Genomic DNA, 19,825 nt, shown 5'->3' with positions numbered 1-19,825 from the left:
GGCATCCTCCTAAATTTGAATGCCCCAAAAGGAGTTATGAACACCGTTAGCTCCTGAGAATTATCACTTAAAGACACCTGATGATATGCCGAAGCCATATCTAATGATGTGAAATAACATGCACCATCAAGTGTCGAAACCAACTCTTCAATATTGAGTAGGGGAAATCTGTCTACAACCACTACCTTATTTAAAGCTCGAAGATCCACACACAAACAAATCTCGTTATTGGGTTTCAGAGCTATAACTATGGGTGCCAACCATTCAGTACCTTCTACAGGCTCTATCACTCCATTTCCCAGCAACTTATGAATTTCTTTTTTAAATGCTTCCTGCATATAATAGGAATTCGTCTAACTTTTGCAGCAATCGGTCTAGTACCACACTTCAATTTAATTTGATGCTTATACCCTTTTAAGCACCCCAAAGAGTCACTAAACAAATCTTTAAAAGCTACAACAAACTTTTCCTCAAGTCCTTCCACCGATTGAATTTGAACTGCAGGCTTAACGTTAGGATTGAGTATTACTCCTAAACGAGCTTGATGAGACCAACTTAACAAGCAATCTCCTTTTTCGGCGACATATATCTTAGCATCAGGATATCTCCCATTGTACTCAATTCATTCACTAAAATAACCAAGGGGCATATTACCAACAACGAGCGATAATTATTGCTATGTTGGTTTAGCGGCGATATTTTTATCGCCGAGCTGCGGCGATTTTTATCGCTTAGGAACCTTGCTATTATCAAGGTTTATCTCCTAAGCGATAAAAATCGGCCGAAATGCATGAATATCGCTGAAAAGTCAGCGATATTCATGCATTACCGAGCTAAAGCTCTTAGCCATGTTATCCACCTACCATTGGATAACATGGCTAAGAACTGCTCAGGGGCAGGTGTTAGCTTTTGGAGATATTCGCGCTTAGCGCGAATATCTCCAAAAGTTGGTAATAGGAGATAGCGATGTTAGCGACTGTTTCCAGTCGCTAACATCTTGGCACGCCCACTTTGCATGTCATTAGTGATAAATATCACTGACATGCAAAGCGGGGCCCAAGATGGTCGCTATCTCCTACTAGCTGTCGCTAACTGGTGTTAGCGACAGCTAGGTAATAGGGAGATAATTTTATCTCCGCTTTCTTGGCTTTTAAAGCCAAAAAAGCCGAGATAAACCCCCTTGATAATATACCCCCAAGTATTTTAATTGGGGAACCTCCATAACCAGTAGGTCTCACATCTGGCTTTTATAACTCAACTTTTCCCAAACAAATTCTTCTGGCATTCTTGTTTGGAAATAAAAGTCATATGAGAACATGAATCAAACTTCATCTTAACATTACTCTCATTTATTTGATAAGTAATTTCTTTTATTTCATTTCTGACATCTCTTCTATTGCAAAAACGACAATTTTTCCATAATGTCCCCTTCTTCCACACACATTGCAATTCAGTTTCAAAGCTGGACATTCTTTTGCATTTGCCAAATGTCCAAATCTACCACAGCGATAACAATTCCCTTAGAATTTTCCTGTATCTTTTTTTTCTACTTGTTGTTTACATGTTTTATTTTCAAGAATACTATTCTTATCCTGTGGTAAATCACTTTTCTTCTCTTCCTCACCTTTTTTTACTACATGACACTGAATTTCTTCTACTTTCTCTGGATGAGAACCTGCTTTATTAGCATTGCTCAAGTCTCCAACACACTTCACCATGTGTTCCACTCGCTTAGCGATGAGCATTACTTCGTCTAATGGAGGTTCATCTTTGAGCTAGATTTCTTCTCTTTTCTTATCATTGGAGAACCTTAACACAAATTGATCTCTAATCCTTCCCTCAACTAATTCTCCAAATGTACAACTTAAAGCCAACTTACGTAAAGAAGTAACATATTGCTCTACAGTTTCATCTACACCTTGTTCTCGTAACCCAAAGTAATATCTCTCCATAATCGTACTAACTTTAGGCAAATAGTGTAACTCTAACTGTTGAATGCAAATTTCATACTCATTGAGCCTCCTTTGCTCTGCATGACTTAGTTGTGGCAAACTCTCTAACACTTCTTGACCTTCACCTCCAAGACAATGCATTAATAAAGCATGTTTTCTCTCCGCACTTAAATTTGTTCCACATACCCTAGCATAATTTTCAAATATTTTCTTCCATTTTTTCCATCTCACAGGAGGATCTCCTTGATCAGACAGGAAAAACGGAGGTGAAGTTACATTCTGCATTTCACAAATAAATCTAGATACAGTTTGTAATATAACAAAAATAAATTAATAATAGAAACAAATTATACTCAACTCGCTATAGATCTCAAATAACAAAAATAATATTCATACCATTAACATAACTTAAAATGTAATCCTGAATATATATATATTCTCTTTAGTTTTAATCTAAATAAAGTATGACATTCTTTCAAATAGTATCTCTTATTGTTCCTTTAAACTACACATATAATGATCATAAAAGTCATTTAACAGAGATCTTTTTTTTTTTATGACCAAATTTGACTTAAAATTGTTCTTCTGTAATAACACTTGCTCTTTCTGACAGAGACATGGTTTGACGAGTCCTCTGCCCCGGAGATCCTAAAGCCCTTCCTCCAGCATATGGCCTGCTAAGAATTGACAGGGACACCCAGCGGGGGGGTGGGGGGGTAATTGCGATGGTTCACAAACGGAAGCTAGCGTGTGCGCTAGATGCAGTGAACATTACGAACAGTGAGACAGGATTCTTTTCGATCAAAGTTTCCCCGAAAAACACTATTAATGGCTTTCCTATTTAGCGGCCTGCAGGGACGCCCACTCAATTTATAGATAGCCTGGTAGAGGTGGTAACTCAGCCTGCACTTCGCTATAGCAAGCTCCTCATTTTGGGTGACCTTAATATGCACTTTGAGGACGCAAGCTGTACAGAGGCGCAAGGTGACATAACCGCTTTGAAGCCCTTGATGATAGAACTTCAATCACTGACACCCACGCATCAATTGGGCCATCTGCTAGACCCTATTTTTGCTAATTGGGAAGGAGTGGATGTTCAGCACCCCACCAGGTTTCCCTGGTCCGACCACTGCCTAGTACCGTTTTCCGTGGCATACAGCTCAACGGAACTGAAAGAGAGGCAACCCTTACTCCCCAAATGCAGGAATTGGAAAAAATTTACCTAGGAATCATTCAAGCTGGTCTTGATGCTAGAGCCTCCACCGCGTAGTGACACCCTCAGTGAGGCCTGGAAAGTCTATGAAGAGTGGATGGCGAAGGCGTTAGATAAAGTGGCTCCATGGACGAACAAGGACCCTGTAAGGCTCACTAAAACTGCTCCATGGTTTAACAAGGAGCTTATGACACCTAAATCTAAATGCAAAACCCTAGAACTTAACTGGCGCAAAGATTACAGATGAATTCCCAAACAGCCATATAAGGACAGTTTGAGGAAGTATCACAAACTGATAAGAAAAGCGAAAGGAGAATTCCTTAAGGAGAAGATTGAGTCAGCGGAGAATCCCTCCAAGGAATTATTCGATATATATAAGGAGCTCACGGCTCCCACCAGGATAATAGCCCAATACACCTTTTCCGAGGAGGCCTGTGAATTGATTGCAGACCACTTCGAAAAAAAGGTGGAGAAAATATACGCCTCCTTCCCGGTTGGGACCGGCATGTATACAAGTGACCCGAAGAGTTGCATGAAGCAGACTGAGGATATACACCTGAACTGCTTCGAAGTTCCTTCTAGACGGGAATTGCTGAGCATTGCGTGCAGTATTCAATCAGGCTCCCCCAATGATGCTGCCCCGCCCAAGAGTTTTAGGAATCAGTTAGAAACTGTAATTGATCATATTGGTTACATGGCTTACTCTCCTTTCAGGAGAGCCATGTGCCTGATGAGTGGAAAAGGGCCCAGGTTATTCCTTTAAAAAGTTATTCCTTTAAAAAAGAAAGCAAACCTCAACATATCGCAACTGGAAAATCTCAGACCCATCTCGCTTCTTCTGTTTTGTATGAAGGTTGTGGAAAAAATAGCAAATATCCAACTTATGAAATTTATGGAAGAAGGTCAGTTTCTCCATCCGACACAATCTGGCTTTAGGGCAAGGCATCCAACAGAAACAGCCCTTCTTTTCTCTACGGAGATTCTCCGGCAAAAAGTGGATGAGGGACAGACAGCGACCTTGGTTCTATTGGACCTCAGTGCGGCGTTTGATACCGTGTCGCATACTACGATGCTGACTCGCCTCACAGAAATTTGAGTTGAGGGATCGGCTCATAAGTGGCTATGCTCATTTTTAAAGGATAGAAGCTTCCAAGTACACTGTCCTCCTTTCAAATCTACCCCCCGTTGGCTAAGGCACAGAGTTCCACAGGGCTCGAGTCTGGGACCCACCCTATTCAACCTTTATATGGAGCCCCTTGCCCGAATTGTGGAATCATACGGGGTGGATATTGTTTCATACGCCGACGATACACAATCAGTGATTACCTTAGCCCAAAGCCAAGTCGAGGCGGCAGCCAACTTTTCCACCTGTCTTATGGCTCTAGCCGATTGGATGAATAAAAACTGCCTGCGCTTTAACAGGAATAAGACAGAGGTACTGGTGATCGGGAGAACACCCTCTATCTGGACATCGGCCTACACCTACCCCCTCAGGGATGGTGAAGAATTTAGGCGTCCTTTTGGACACTAACCTTTCCTTTGGACAGCACATTGGAAGGCTGTCATGTAAATGACCTTCTTCCCGTCAACTCTAGGAAAATGTTAATACATGCCCTAGTCACCCCCCATTTGGACTATGGGAATTCCCTACTCATTGGCCTGAACAAGAAAGGGATTCAACAGCTCCAATGTGTTCAAAATGCGGCGGCCCGACTTGTCCTGAATCTGCCTAGAAGGACATCAGGGTACCAGGCCTTGTCGACCCTTCATTGGCTTCCCATACGGGAATGCATTTTGTTCTAAACAATATGCATTACACGTCGCATCGCTCAAGGAAGAGGTCCTATTTTTCTACAAAAACTGTTCACCATTCACTGCCCCATACGCAATTTGAGATCGCTGGGAAATATGCAGTTCCGGGTCCCCCGCATCCATAAAGCGCGAATGGGAGGTCGCTCATTTAGGTACCTCGCCTGCAAACTGTGGAACGAACTTCCCATTGAACTCCGTATGGAACCGTCGGAAGTAAGGTTCCACCTCAAACTCAAAACACACCTCTTCCGGAGAGTAACATTTTTTTAAATGGGGTCTCTCTACCTCCTTGTGTTACCGAGCTACCGAAGTCATGCTCCCTTGTTGGACTGTATCCATAGCGCGGGGACACACTGATATAGTGTAACCAGGCGCTTTATAAATGATTTTATTATTATTATTATTATTATTATAACACAGGGATGTGGTGTGTCTGTCACAGTAGTTCCAAACACCAAGATTTTCACCTTCCTCCTTCAACGTTTTTTATGTAAAACAAATCGATAGTTCCAAACACAGAGACTTTCAGCTTCCTCCTTCAACGTTTTTTATATGTAAAATAAATCGATCTTACTTGTAATTTCTTAAATTACAACCCAGCAGTTACACTCCTCTTGCTTTACTTCCGTTTTCCAAACCGACAACAGTTTTCAGCATCAATGACAATAAAAAAAAGTGATTTTCCTTTAAAATCAATCGGAAAAAAATGCAAAATGGCCGTCGACTATATAAACAGAGCGCTGAGTGTTATTTCAATGGGAATTTGAGCATGTTTTTCCCCATAACTTCTTCTCTGCTTTTCCGCTCTTTCTAGAGGTGATTTCCCTTGTTACATTCCACAACGAGGCTTGAACTGCTTCGCCTCTTTGCATTCCACCGCCAGGATCTTCAACTGTCACAAGGCCTGACGCATATCTCTTTCATGAGTCCAGCCCCCGGATTTCACTCACCAGCAACCGTGTCACATCGGGATCACCACCAGGCTCAATCTCTACGAGCCTTCACTTCTTCCTGATGCCGGTACCGCCGTAAGTTACTCTCCTTATTTTCATTTCCTTATATTAAAATCCTTTAAAACATTGATGTTGAGGTCGTACAGCTTTCCTTCAGTACACTTCTTTTCTTTATGTACACACGATCGTCGCCAATGTAAATAAGTAAGGCCATACAAAATGAAGTTAAACGTAGGAGAGATCTTTATTAACAACCTCAGCCACCAAGCTCTGGCTCTTAACTGTCAGGCAATCGAATGCCTTAGTCAAAGTTCCATGTTGGAACAATAATAATAGAACATTACAACATCACACCTACTACTAATAATAACTTTATATATAGCCTTTCACACCTCGCTTCTGCTGCTCCTTTCACTGTAAACATCAGGTGTTACCATTGATGCTGCCATGGGACATGGGTCAGAAATATGCATTTTCAAGCTCAACTCTCTCCCAAAGTAAGTTGGAAAGCCGCTTTACTCTACCGTCCACCTGGACCAAAAAAAGAGTTCAGTCAAAGCCAACTGGAATATATTGTGCCCGATGTGCTTGCAGCACAACAGCTCCTCTTGTTGGGAGACTTAATTATCATGATTCAGAGACTAGTCAACTATTTTCCAACCTAGCAACACTTGGTCTGTTCCAACAAGTTAACAGAGCAACTCATGTCTCAGGTCATACTCTGGAGCGCATTTTTACTAACTTCTCACCACTAATTTGCAAACCACCCAAATCTTTACTCTGGACAGACCACTCCCTCATCTGTTCTCAGATTTCTAGGTATAATGTGACAGGAAAAGCAAGTACATGTTATGAAAATATGTCCAGACAGTGGTGGAAAAACACCCCTGATTCTGTGGCTAAGGTGTTGATGTTTAGAAGTCCCGCCAGATGACTTAGAAGTAGATCAAGCACTTTCTGACCACGACAGAGCTCTGGAGTCGGAATTTGATAAACTACCCCCTCTCAAACCATACAACAATCGATGCATACACCCCATGTACCTTGGTACTCGAAGAATTTCAAATAGAGAACGCCTCTTGTAAGAGATTAGGAAGACAATGGCATAAGATTTATAATGTATCCAATATTGAAGCTTATAAAGTATCCTTAAACCTATACCATCTCAGCTTCAAGATAGCATGTACATTTCTTATATCAAACCAAATTGCAAAGGCCAAAAACTCTTCCAAAGCCCTTTTTAATGTCCTTTATACTTTTATCAATTTTGAAGCATGCTCCCAAGAAATAAATGCTTCACAATTTCACAAACACTTAGTGACTCCTTAGCCTACAATTCTGAAGAGAAAATCAAAATGATTAATCAGAATTTCTCTAGTCCACTCGATCAGGCTCATGAGGAGCTCGACTTTTGTGCACTTCCCCCTAATTGTGCTACCAGCCTCAGCATATTTTAATGTTCTACATCCGAGACAATTCAGAAAATACTTGTTATGTTATGTTAATTTATATTTGTTGGGCGCCAAATCACCAAAAGGACTCTAAACGCTTGCAGCATAGACTATGAACCCCCGAATCCCTGATTCCTGCTGGGCTCAGCAAGATTTGGGTGAGCTTATCCAAATGCCTCAGTGAACAAGATGGTCTTCAGTTTCCTCCTGAATGGGAGTAAGGTGGCTACCCCATGCATACTTTCCGGTAGCTTGTTTCAGAGCTGGGGAATCACAATTGAGATTGTCCACCCCTCCAAGGTGGCTCTATTAAAGCGCGGGCAGGCTAACAGGCTTGACTCAGATGAACGGAGGCATCGTCTAGGCACATAAAGCTTCAAACGGTCTTTGAGGTAGTTAGGCACCAGCAGGGCCGGACTGGCGATTCCGGGCACCAAGCAATCACCCGGTAGGCTGGATGGTTTGGAGGCAGTTTTTTTCAGAGGGGGACGGTTTTGCTGGGGCAGCCCCCAGCAAAACCGTCCCCCTCTGAAAAAAACCAGACCAATGTTCGGCCCGTGACTGACTCCGTGAGTCTGAGTCAGACTGGGGGGAGCACAACTGCACTGCTGGCAGCGGCCCCATCCCCCCTCTTTGTCCCCCGCTTCCCTCTCTTTCTGTCTCGCTCCTCCTCATTTAGTGAAAACCGAGACCTCAAGAAACAGGCATTACCTTTCTTTCCACCTTTCCTTTATTTGCTCCCCTGTGAAATGGATCCAAAAAAGAAAAACACTTGCTGGAAACGTCGCCTTTTTCTGACGTTTTTCAATTTCTAAGTGCAACCGCGGGGTGGAGAGAAATAAAACATTCAAAATATGAAAAATAACTAACTAACTAAAGCAAGACGGAGTGGTTCTACAGATGCTCCACAGCTGACCACATCGCTGAGCCAGAACCCACCTGTCGACACCCCTGACACCAACAACGCAGCAGACAATCTCGCACAGTGGATCACCAACTGCGCCGATGACCTCGCCCCACTGAAGAAACCCCCAAGCTTCGGACCCCAGACCCCGCCCCAGCCACCAAACCAATAACCCCCACCACCACCCTCAACGCATGGACCCCCATCAGCACTGAAGACACCACCCACGTCATGAACACCATCCACTCCTGCTCCCCCTCCGACCCATGCCCTCATCAAATCTTCAACAAAGCCGACCCCATCATCGCACCCCACCTCCGGAACGTCATTAACAGCTCCTTCACGTCAGCCACCTTCCCTGGAAGCTGGAAACATGCAGAAATCAACGCTCTTCTGAAGAAACCAACAGCGGACCCCAAAGACCTCAAGAATTTCCGCCCCATCTCTTTGCTCCCCTTCCCGCCCAAAGTCATCGAGAAGACTGCCAACAAACAGCTGACTGCATTCCTCGAAGAAAACATCTAGCTCGACCCATCCCAGTCCGGATTTCGAGCCAACCACAGCACCAAGACCTCCCTCATCGCAGCCACCGATGACATTAGGATCCTGATGGACAACAGAGAGACAGCCGCTCTCATCCTCCTGGACCTCTCGGCAGCCTTCGACACCGTCTGCCACCGCACCCTATTAACCCGTCTCTACAACACTAGGATCCAAGGAAAGGCCTAGACTGGATCACATCATTCCTCTCCGACAGAACCCAGAGAGTCCGCCTCCCTCCCTTCCGCTCCGAGCCACCAAGATCATCTGCGGCGTACCCCAGGGCTCCTCACTCAGTCCAACTCTCTTCAATATCTACATGAGCACCCTTGCCACCATCGCCCGGAAACACTACATCAACATCATCTCCTACGCCGATGACACCCAACTCATACTCTCCCTCATCAAAGACCCTCTCATCGCCAAAGCCAACTTCCAGGACGGAATGAAAGAGGTCGCAGAATGGATGAGGCACAGCCGTCTGAAGCTCAACTCGGACAAGACGGAGGTCCTCATCCTTGGACAATCCCCTTCCACCTAGGACGACTCCTGGTGGCCCAAGTCGCTAGGCACCGCAACGACACCCACTGACCACGCACGCAACCTGGGATTCATCCTTGACTCCTCTCTCACGATGACCTAGCAAGTCAACGCAGTCTCGTCCTTGTGCTTCAACACCCTGCGCATGCTCCGAAAGATCTTTCGATGGATCCCCACCAAAACCAGAAAAACGGTCACCTAGGCCCTCGTCATCAGCCGACTGGACTACGGGAACACCCTATACGCAGGAAGCACAGCCAAACTTCAGAAACGCCTTCAACGCATACAGAACGCCTCCGCACGACTCATCCTCGACATCCCCCGCCACAGCCACATATCCGCCCACCTGAGAAACCTGCACTGGCTCCCAGTCAGCAAGAGGATCACGTTCAGGCTGCTCACCCACGCACACAAAGCGCTCCACAACATGGGCCCGAATACCTCAACAACTGCATCTCGTTCCACACTCCCACCTGCCAGCTCCGCTCCACCAGCCTCGCCCTCACCACCGTCCCACGGATCCGCAGAACCACCACGGGAGGAAGATTGTTCTCCTACATAGCATCGAAGACATGGAACTCCCTCCCCACACACCTACGACTGACCCAGGACCATCTCACCTTCAGGAAACACCTCAAGACCTGGCTATTCGAGCATCAGCAGCACCCCCCCCCCCTCCCTTCCTTTCCTTCAGAGCCTTGAGACCCTCACGGGTGAGTAGCGTGCTCTACAAATGTACTGATTGATTGATTGATTGATTGATTGATTGATTGATTGGTTGCAAGGTGGCCATATTGATTTATTCACACCTAAACACATTAGCGCCACTTTACAATGTTTGCCAGTGAAGCGCTACTTTTGTTGTCTCCTCTTTCTTTGAACAGCGAGGTTTTTCCTGGGTGGGAAAGTGTAATATTCCTGGAGGTACTGAAATACCTGCTTGTTGGATGAATTGGAACACAAAATGCATACTGCGGCTCTGTATTCATGGACGTGGTCTTTTTAAACCATACTGCTTTCCTTTTGTAAGAATATAAGCAATGTGCATTGAAGCGGGTCCCTTCTGGGCCCTGTAGTCATGGCCTTAACCTTTGAGGCAAAAGCACTCACTAAGTTCTGAATAATTAGTGTAAAAAGAAAAAGGTAACCGTGTTGTTCCTGCTTACATTTCACATGCTTTACTGAATCTTGCATTCCCTATGAGTGTTTGCTTTTTCTAGGATGTTGTTAATTTTTTTTTAGGCAGCATATTGCTCTCGTCTAGTGCCTAATTTGAATTGAGTCACAGCTAGGTGTTTATAGCGGGTTAGGGCAGTGCAAGTTTCCCTCAATGAGGCAGTATGGTGTTCATTGGGGGAGAGTGTGTGGCACTATGGTCAGAGCTGCTGAATTTGGAACTGGGGAACCAGGTTCAGCCTTCATGGCCAGTCCACCAGACCACTCCCCTGAGGGAGCACTTTCCAGTGCTAGACGTTAGAAAGCCCGCAAGACTTTAGAAGCCCTGGTGTCTTAGCAACAGCAGGTGGCCCCTAGTGGTGGCAAGTGCGGGTTAACCTTGAAGGTTTGTCCACCACAATCCATGACGTTCGCCTCCATTCTTGCAGGCAGGCCTATGAAGCAGCGCACCATAGAGTGACAGTGACTCTGTCACTGAGGTCACAGGACACTTGAGCAGGGAGGCTCTAGGCCGGTGTGACTGGTGAGATTGCTCTGAGCACTGAGTTCAGGTGGGGGCGTTGTGTATTATAATATGGTTTGAAAAGCACTTGCTGCCTCCTTCCTGACTTCCAACAAATTTCAGGAACAATAAAAATGTCATAATAACTCCAGTGATTAATGTTCTTAGTAGAGAGAGATGGGGGCATATTATCAAGACAGGCGATAAAATTATTGCCGCTTTAGCGGCAGAAAACTGCCGCTAAAGCGGCGATAATGGGCTTGATTATATGCTCTATGGAATTCCAATTGAAGCCCATGTTAGCTGTCCGTCACATTTAACATGGGCTTCAATTGGAATTCCATAGAGCATATTATCAAGCCCATTATCGCCACTAAAGCGACGATAATTGTATTGCCTGTCTTGATAATATGCCCCATGGTGTTTTGCCTAGTGGAAGTTTTGTCTCATGGAAATGAAGCGCAGAGGGTTAATGTGCCTGCTGCTAAGAAGCTGTACCATGCAGATCACAAAGTGCCCATCATGTAAATAGGTCAGTGGGTTACTGCTTTGGTCAGAGAGATCCTATTGTTACTTGCAGTTAATAAGTTAAAATCCTAACATAGAACATTGAGCTATTAACTCTCATGTAAGAGCTGCAGGCAAACTGCAAGGTATAAATTAGAGGGTTATGTTTTTCTCCCAAGTCTTTCATTATCCTAATGTTGCAAAAAAGGGTTCATTTGGGTAGAAATCAATTCTGATTATTAAAAAGATACCCCAACCATGGTATTACATTTTAAATTCTGAGTTTGTGTTTCTCCAGACCAATCACTATTATACTATGCTGCCTACTAAAATGTTTATTATGTGACTCCTACACCTTGTAGTCCTTTGTCTTATGTAACATTTCTTATACAGTGATTTACACACGTATGATTGATTGTCTCTGAGTAATTTGTGTGATGTAAAGTGCTCTGACACCCTACACTGGTATTAGTGGTGCTGTAAATGTTCTGATACTTTATTATTTTGACATTTCTACACCTGCTAACAGTCTCTACAAAGATTTTTCCTTATTAGAATCAGTGGAACTTACATCTGCACAGGGCAAAATGTGACCAGTCAACCTTTGCGAGGGCCCTCCACTTCACAGCAGCACAAGTCACATTTTTTTGTAACTTTTGATCCGTTTCAGCTATAATCAATTTATTAGTTAAAATCGCGAGATTATGCAGCAGATGATGTATTATGTGGCAAATATGGCAGAAAAATTGCGAACTAGAATAATTTGCTATTTATGCTTGAAGTGCTCTTGTGGAAAAAGGGAGGAGAAGTGCTGATGACAGAGAAGCCATGGCTGAGAGACAAATGGCTGCGATTCCACTTTTAAGGATATTTGGGAGATTCTGTGTTTGGAAACATAGTCATCTTTGTGAATGTATTTTAATGTCAATAACTCATATTAAACGTTAAATATACATGTGTATCCATTGGTTACATTAAATATATGTAATAAGCTGTAACCTGTTTGTGAAACGGGAAACAAATATAAAAAATTGGGATATTTTGCTGTTTCTGGTATATCTCTGACTGCGCCCACTGACCCAATCCACTGTTTATTCCCGCCCTCTGATTCTCCGTCCATAGTTCCCCAACTTTTTTTCTCCCACTTCAACCGCTGCTGCAGCCTGTGCTTGGCTACATGTCTGTTATATGTACATACATCTTCCTCCTCGGCTCCCGACATCACCATAGCCATCCCTGACGGCTACAAGATCACCCGCAGGGACTGCACCAACGGACCAGGAGGAGGAATCGCCATTGTTCAGAGAAACACCCTTAGAATCTCTACCAGCTCCAACGACAAGCTTCTCACCACCGAACACCTGCCCTTCCAGATCCACACTGACCCCAACACCACCCTCAGAGGAACCCTCATCTACAGATTAGCTGCCCCCCCGGCCGCGGTTCAGCGCTTCATCGCCGACTTTGTCAGCACGCACTCCCTTGCGTCCAGGGTCTACATCCTCCTTGGAGACCTAAACTTCCAGCTTGAGAACACCAACACTAGCAACTCCACCACCCTGCTCGACAACCTCGGACTCAAACGGCTCATCACTACTCCCACCCACTCCGCCGGACACACGCTTGACCCCATCGTCTCAGCCAGCAACCACGTCACCTTCAGCCACAACACAAACTTCACAGGACTGACCACCGCTGCGTCCACTTCACCTTCGAGAAGCCCACCATTCACCACCTCACACACCAAGCCCTTCACTGCAGCTGGAGCAAAGTCACCGAAGACCAGCTAGCCACCACCCTCCCCCAAAACCCACCTACGGACACTACTAACACCAACTCCATCGCCCTCAAACTCAGGCAATGTATCAATGACTGTGCCAACACTCTTGCCCCAATCAAGAAGCCCTCAAACAGATGCACCGACAGAAAAGCCATCTGGTTCACCGCCGACCTCCAAGCATCCAAACAGGCCTGCCGTAGGCTCGACAAGAAGTGGCATCACAAACAGACTCCAGACAGCAACTCAGCATACAAGGGCGCCATCCGCAGACACCACCAACTCCTCCGTACCGCCAAAAGGACCTCCTTCAAAGAGCGCATGACAACAAGGCACACAACAGCAAAGAGCTCTTCAACATAGTGAAGGAACTCTCCAGCCCCAGCTCCAACGACATCCCGCCTTCACAAGACCTCTGCGACTCTCTAGCCACCTTCTTCCACCGCAAGATCGCAGACATCCACGACAGCTTCAGCAACCAGGCCCCTCCGACAGACACAGACACCTCAGACGCACTGCCCCACAGCCACCCCGACATCGACCCCCTGCTCTCCTGGACCCACGTCAACGACGAAGACACCATTAAAATCATGAACACCATCCACTCTGGTTCACCATCCGACCACTATCTGCACCACATCTTCAACAAAGCAAGCTCCACCATTGCACCCCATCTCTGCAAGATCATCAACAGCTCCTACAAGACAGCCACCTTCCCGGAGAGCTGGGAGCACGCCGAGATCAACGCCGTAATCAAGAAACCCAAAGCTGACTCCAGGGACCGCAAGAACTTCCGTCCTATCTCCGTCCACCCGTTCCCGGCGAGAGGCATTGAGAAGATCATCAACAGGCAACTGACCTCCTTCCTCGAAAATAATCCGGATTGCGCAGCAACCATAGCACCTAAATAGACCTCGTCGCCGCAACCGAAGACATCAGGGCCATGATGGACAACAGAGAAACTGCGGCCCTCATCCTCCTGGACCTCTCGGCCGCCTTCGACACCGTCTGCCACCACACCCTACACACACGCCTCCACAATGCAGGAACCCATGACAAAGCACTGGACTGGACCATCTGCTTCCTCTCTGGCAGAACCCAGAGTGCCCGCCTCCCCCTTTCCACTGTAAACGCAACAAGATCACCTGCGGCATACCCCAAGAATCGTCCCTCAGCCCGACACTCTTCAACATCTACATGGCACCGCCCGCCAACATCGCCAAATCACAAAACTCAACATTGTCTCCTACACCGACGACACCCAGCTGATCCTCTCCCTCACGAAGGATCCTACCACCGCCAAAACCAACCTCCACAAAGGATTGAAGGCCATCGCCGAATGGATGACAATCAGCCACCTGAAATTGAACTCGGACAAAACGGAGGTCCTCATCATTGGATCCACCCCCTCTGCCTGGGACAACTCATAGTGGCCGCCCACACTGGGAGCTGCACCGACGCCCACCAACCACGCACACAACCTGGGAGTCATCCTAGACTCCGCATTGTCAATGACCCAGCAAGTGAACACTGTTTCCTCCTCCTGTTTCAACACCCTCTGCATGCGCTGCAAGATCTACAGATCGATCCCCTCCGGTGCCAGAAGGACAGTCACGCAGGCCCTTATCACCAGCAAACTGGACTACGGCAACGCTCTCTACGCAGGAACATCAGCCAAACTCCAGAAATGACTGCAACGCATACAGAACGCCTCTGCATGCCTCATCCTTGACATCCCCCGCCACAACCACATCACAGCCCCCCTAAAAGACCTACACTGGCTCCCCATCAACAAGAGGATCACCTTCAAGCTCCTCACCCACGTTCACAAAGCCCTTGACAACACCGGACCAGTGTACCTCAACGAACGCTTCACCTTCTACACCCCGACTCGCCAGCTTCGCTCCGCTGACCTCACCCTCACAACCATCCTCCGCATCTGTTGAGCAAATGCCGGCGGCAGGTCGTTCTCCCACCTCGCCGCCAAAACCTGGAAGACCTTCCCTATCCGCTTTCGACACACCCAGGACTCGCTGGCCTTCAGGAGACTCCTCAAGACCTGGCTGTTCGAGCCGAAGCAGCACCCCTCCCCCCCAAAGCGCCTTGAGACCCTCATGGGTGAGTTGTGTGCTCTACAAATGTAGTGATTGATTGATTGATTGGTAAGAATATGTGTGACTTTTTGGGGAGTTTATGAGTAGGATCTTGGTTACTGACTGTACATATGTATTTATAGATGTATTATAATGCACTCACTGCAGGCTGTGCTTGGTTTCCTTTCTCCACGTTCTCATAGTTTACTGCAGATTCATAGATGGCTCTGGGGATACAGCCTGGGGTTGCACCTGAAATAAAAGACCACATTATATTGCACCTGATTTTTCACTGCTTTATACTTTGAAATGGGACTTTGAATAGACTCTTACCATTTGCTTTCTTTGCGTGTCTCTCATAGAAGAGAACCACACCAAGGACAGCGACGACAGCACCGAGGAGCATCCCTGAAGCCACCACCAAGGTGACCCACCAGCTAGAACAGGAGGCATCTGAAGCAGGAGGAGCCCCTGAAGAAGAGAGACAACCTGTGAGTGTCAGGCTCGTCCGGCTCTTGGCAGTTGCAGGTAGAACGTAGAAAAAAAGAAGAACAAAAGGAGTAGAGAGACAAAGGTCTACGAGAGTCTTTAAACACACTAGTATTTTTGATTAAAGGTCCTGAGCTGGTTATCGTCACTCCTCAACAGCAGTATATCATTTGTCAAAATGTGATTGTTGAAATGGTTTTAGGATTTGCATTATTATGGAAAATGTTTCTGAATAATGAATTTAATAATGGATCCAACCTGGTAATAATAACCTCACATGAACACAATTGATTTTTCTTATAAATAATGTATAACAGTATGTTTATTAATGTACTTTTGTTGCCACATTTTGATGAAATGTCCATTTTAATTAATATGGATGTGGTTTTCTGCTCACTCCTATTAATTGCCCCCGCCCAACCTGTTCTATATGTGTATCTTTCCCTATGCAGCTTTGCACATGAAGACTAAATTATGTCATTGTAAATATCCTAAATATGCATGAATTGTGAATAAACTTTCTAGAGTTTGTAATGTTACAAATGCCCAAGGTCCTTCCACTGAAGTTCCATTACTGGGCTCTTCCACTGGTGCATAGTCCATTGTCCATTACTAGGCTTAGTGCTCTTTCACTGGTGCATAGTTCATTGTTCATTACTGGGCTTAGCTCTCTTCCGCTAGTGCATAGTCCATTGTCCATTACTGGGCTTAGCACTCTTCCACTGGTGCATAGTTCATTGTTCATTACTGGGCTTAGCTCTCTTCCGCTAGTGCATAGTCCATTGTCCATTACTGGGATTAGCTCTCTTCCGCTAGTGCATAGTCCATTTTTCATTACTGGGCTTAGCTCTCTTCTGCTAGTGCATAGTCCATTGTCCATTACTGGGCTCTCCCACTGGTACATAGTCCATTGTCCATTACTGGGCTTTGAGCTCTTCCACTGGTGCATAGTCCATTGTCCATTACTGGGCTCAGCACTCTTCCGCTGGTGCATAGTCCATTGTCCATTAATGGGCTTAGCGCTCTTCCACTGGTGCATAGTCCATTGTCCAATACTGGGCTCAGCACTCTTCCGCTGGTGCATAGTTCATTGTCCATTACTGGGCTTAGCTCTCTTCTGCTGGTGCATAGTCCATTGTCAGTTACTGGGCTTAGCCTATCCCACTGGTGCATAGTCCATTGTTCATTACTGGGCTTAGCACTCTTCCACTGGTGCATAGTCCATTGTCCATTACTGGGCTGAGCATTCTTCCACTAGTGCATAGTCCATTACTGCGCTTAGCGCTCTTCCACTGGTGCATAGTCCATTGCATTCTTTCACTAGTGCATAGTCCATTGTCATTTACTGGACTTAGAACTCTTCTGCTGGGGCATGGTCTATTGTCAATTACTGGGCTAACCTTTCTTCCACTGGTGCATAGTATATTGTTATTAGTGGGCTTAGCGCTCTGCCACTGGTGCGTAATCCATTGTCCATTACTGGGCTTAGCACTCTTCCAATGTGCAAAGTCCACTGTCCATTACTGTACTCAGCGCTCTTCCGCTGGTGCACAGTCCATTGCCCATTACTGTGCTCATCGCTCTTCCACTCGTGCATAGTCCATTGTTCATTACTGGGCTTAGCGCTCTTCCACTGGTGCCCAGTCCATTGTTCATTACTGGGCTCATCGCTCTCCCACTGGTACATAGACTATTGTCCATTACTGGGCGAAACGCTGTTACACTGGTGCATAGTCGATTGTCCATTACTGTACTCAGCGCTCTTCTGCTGGTGCATAGTCTAGTGTCCATTACTGGGCTTAGAGCTCTTCCACTGATGAATATTCCATTGTCTATTACTGGGCTTAGTGCTCTACTACTGGTGCCCAATCCAATGTTCATTACTGGGCTCATCGCTCTTCCACTGGTGCATAGTCCATTGTCCATTACTGGACTTAGCTCTCTTCCACTGGTGCACAGTCCATTGTCCAATTACTGGGTGAAACGCTGTTACGCTGGTGCATAGTCGATTGTCCATTATTGGGCTCAGTGCTCTTCCGCTGGTGCATAGTTCATTGTTTATTAGTGGGCTCAGGGCTCTTCCACTGGTAGATAGTCCATGCCCATTACTGGGCGTAGGGACACTAATGCGTGGCACTTTAAGTTAACAAAACCCCGTCAAATGATACAACAACGACAGTTCTGCAATTTGGATGGTAGGGATAAGCAAACAGTACCTTAATCCACAGTACTTAGTCCACTGTGGGTGGCCGGTGAGAATGTAGCTCGTCCCTCGCTGCGGGAGAGCTGCTCGGTATTTAAAGGGCCTCCTGACCCAGGTGAGCATCGTTGGAGGCAGGCAGAAGAGCCGCAGGGTGCACTGAGACCAGTAGTCCTGGTCCCCCGTTGAAACATGGCTATAGGGGAGAGGGAGCAGGTACCTTAGGAGCAGTGGTAGTAGAAATGTTCTTGGCCTTTGGACAATCAACATCCCTTGTCCAATGGTTCTTTAGTTTATGTAATTAACACCATGCTTTTTTTTTATTTTGGGACTCAACCCCAGATGCAGGTTTTTGGGGCCCTTCTGAAGATTCCATTTTATCTTTACACTTGTCCCTACCTTTATTCTGGGGTTTAGATGAATCTTGTTCCTTCTGGTCACCTCCATTACCATGGCTTTTCTGCTTGACCCTGGGGTGGACCCATTTGTCTGCCTTCTTTTCCGGTTTTTGGGGAGAGGTCAGATCAGAGTCCACCAGGTACTGTTGCAGTAGTTGGTTCTGAAAGGTATTAAGGATATGCTCCCTCATTATCAAATTGTACAATCCTTCATAGTTCTTTACCTTGCTTCCATGAAGCCAGCCTTCCTGAGCCTTATTAGCACTGTCTACAAAGTCTACCCAGTCCTGGGTGTGTGCTTCTGGCTTTCTCTGAACGGAGTCCTATACGGTTCAGGGGTTAATCCAACCCCATCTATGAGAGCACTCTTCAGTACTGAGTAATTGTCAGCATCTTCTTCTTTAACAGCAAGGAGCATATCTCTACCTTTTTAGCAAAGGAGAGCCACATGATTGCTGCCCAATGCTCTTGAGGGACCCTCTGAACTTTGCAGGCCCTCTCCAAAGCAGTGATCCATTTATGGATATCATCCCTCTCCTGGTAAGGAGGAACTATCCTGCTTAGGTTCCTATTGTCAAAAGAACTTTCTCTGAATCTAGGGACACTGTTGCTGCCACCATTGGAATAAAGTCCCAATTTCTTCCTAGTCTTCTGTTCTTCCAGGGACTCCTTTTCAAGGGACAACTGCTCTTGTCTGAGCCTAGCTTTCTCAAGTTTGAAAATTTGGTATTCCCTTTCCAAAGAGTTGTCCTACTAGATATCGAGGTCCCTATGGAAGTGCCTGAAGCATTGGATTCAATAGAGTAGGACCGAGACCTCCTTGGTCTGTTCTGAACCCACCCAGGGGGAACGAAGGGAATGTCCTATTTGCTTTCTGCACTATTCACCTATTCCCTGAGAGGTCAGAGGGTAACAGGTTGGGCTCATTTGATTCCACTTGCCCATACTCTGAATTGAGGTCACTAGGGGAACCAACGGTGCTCCCTCTTCAAGAGTATCTCCACCCACATGAGCCTGTTCATCTGCCTCTCCTGGATTTTTGTCATCCTGGTGCAGCAGTTCAAAGAGCAGCTTCATGGTGGGGTTGCAACGTGTTTTTATCTTCCTAAGGCTACACAGGGTCCTTTGTTTCTGGAACTTTAGACCACTGTACTTAGTAGACTTGGGTACACTGGTCTCCCAACTAAACACATGGCTGTGGGTGTAGTGAGGTGTTGCACCTACTTACCCTCGTGGAATCTAAACTCCCTGAGGTTGGAGAAAGGGTTGTGCCAGACTCTTAACTACTCAACTCTAAGTTCAGTAGAACTTACTAATT

Source organism: Lissotriton helveticus, chromosome 7, assembly GCF_964261635.1.
Source record: "Lissotriton helveticus chromosome 7, aLisHel1.1, whole genome shotgun sequence".
Taxonomy (NCBI): domain Eukaryota; kingdom Metazoa; phylum Chordata; class Amphibia; order Caudata; family Salamandridae; genus Lissotriton; species Lissotriton helveticus.
Note: the sequence above shows the minus strand (reverse complement) of the source record.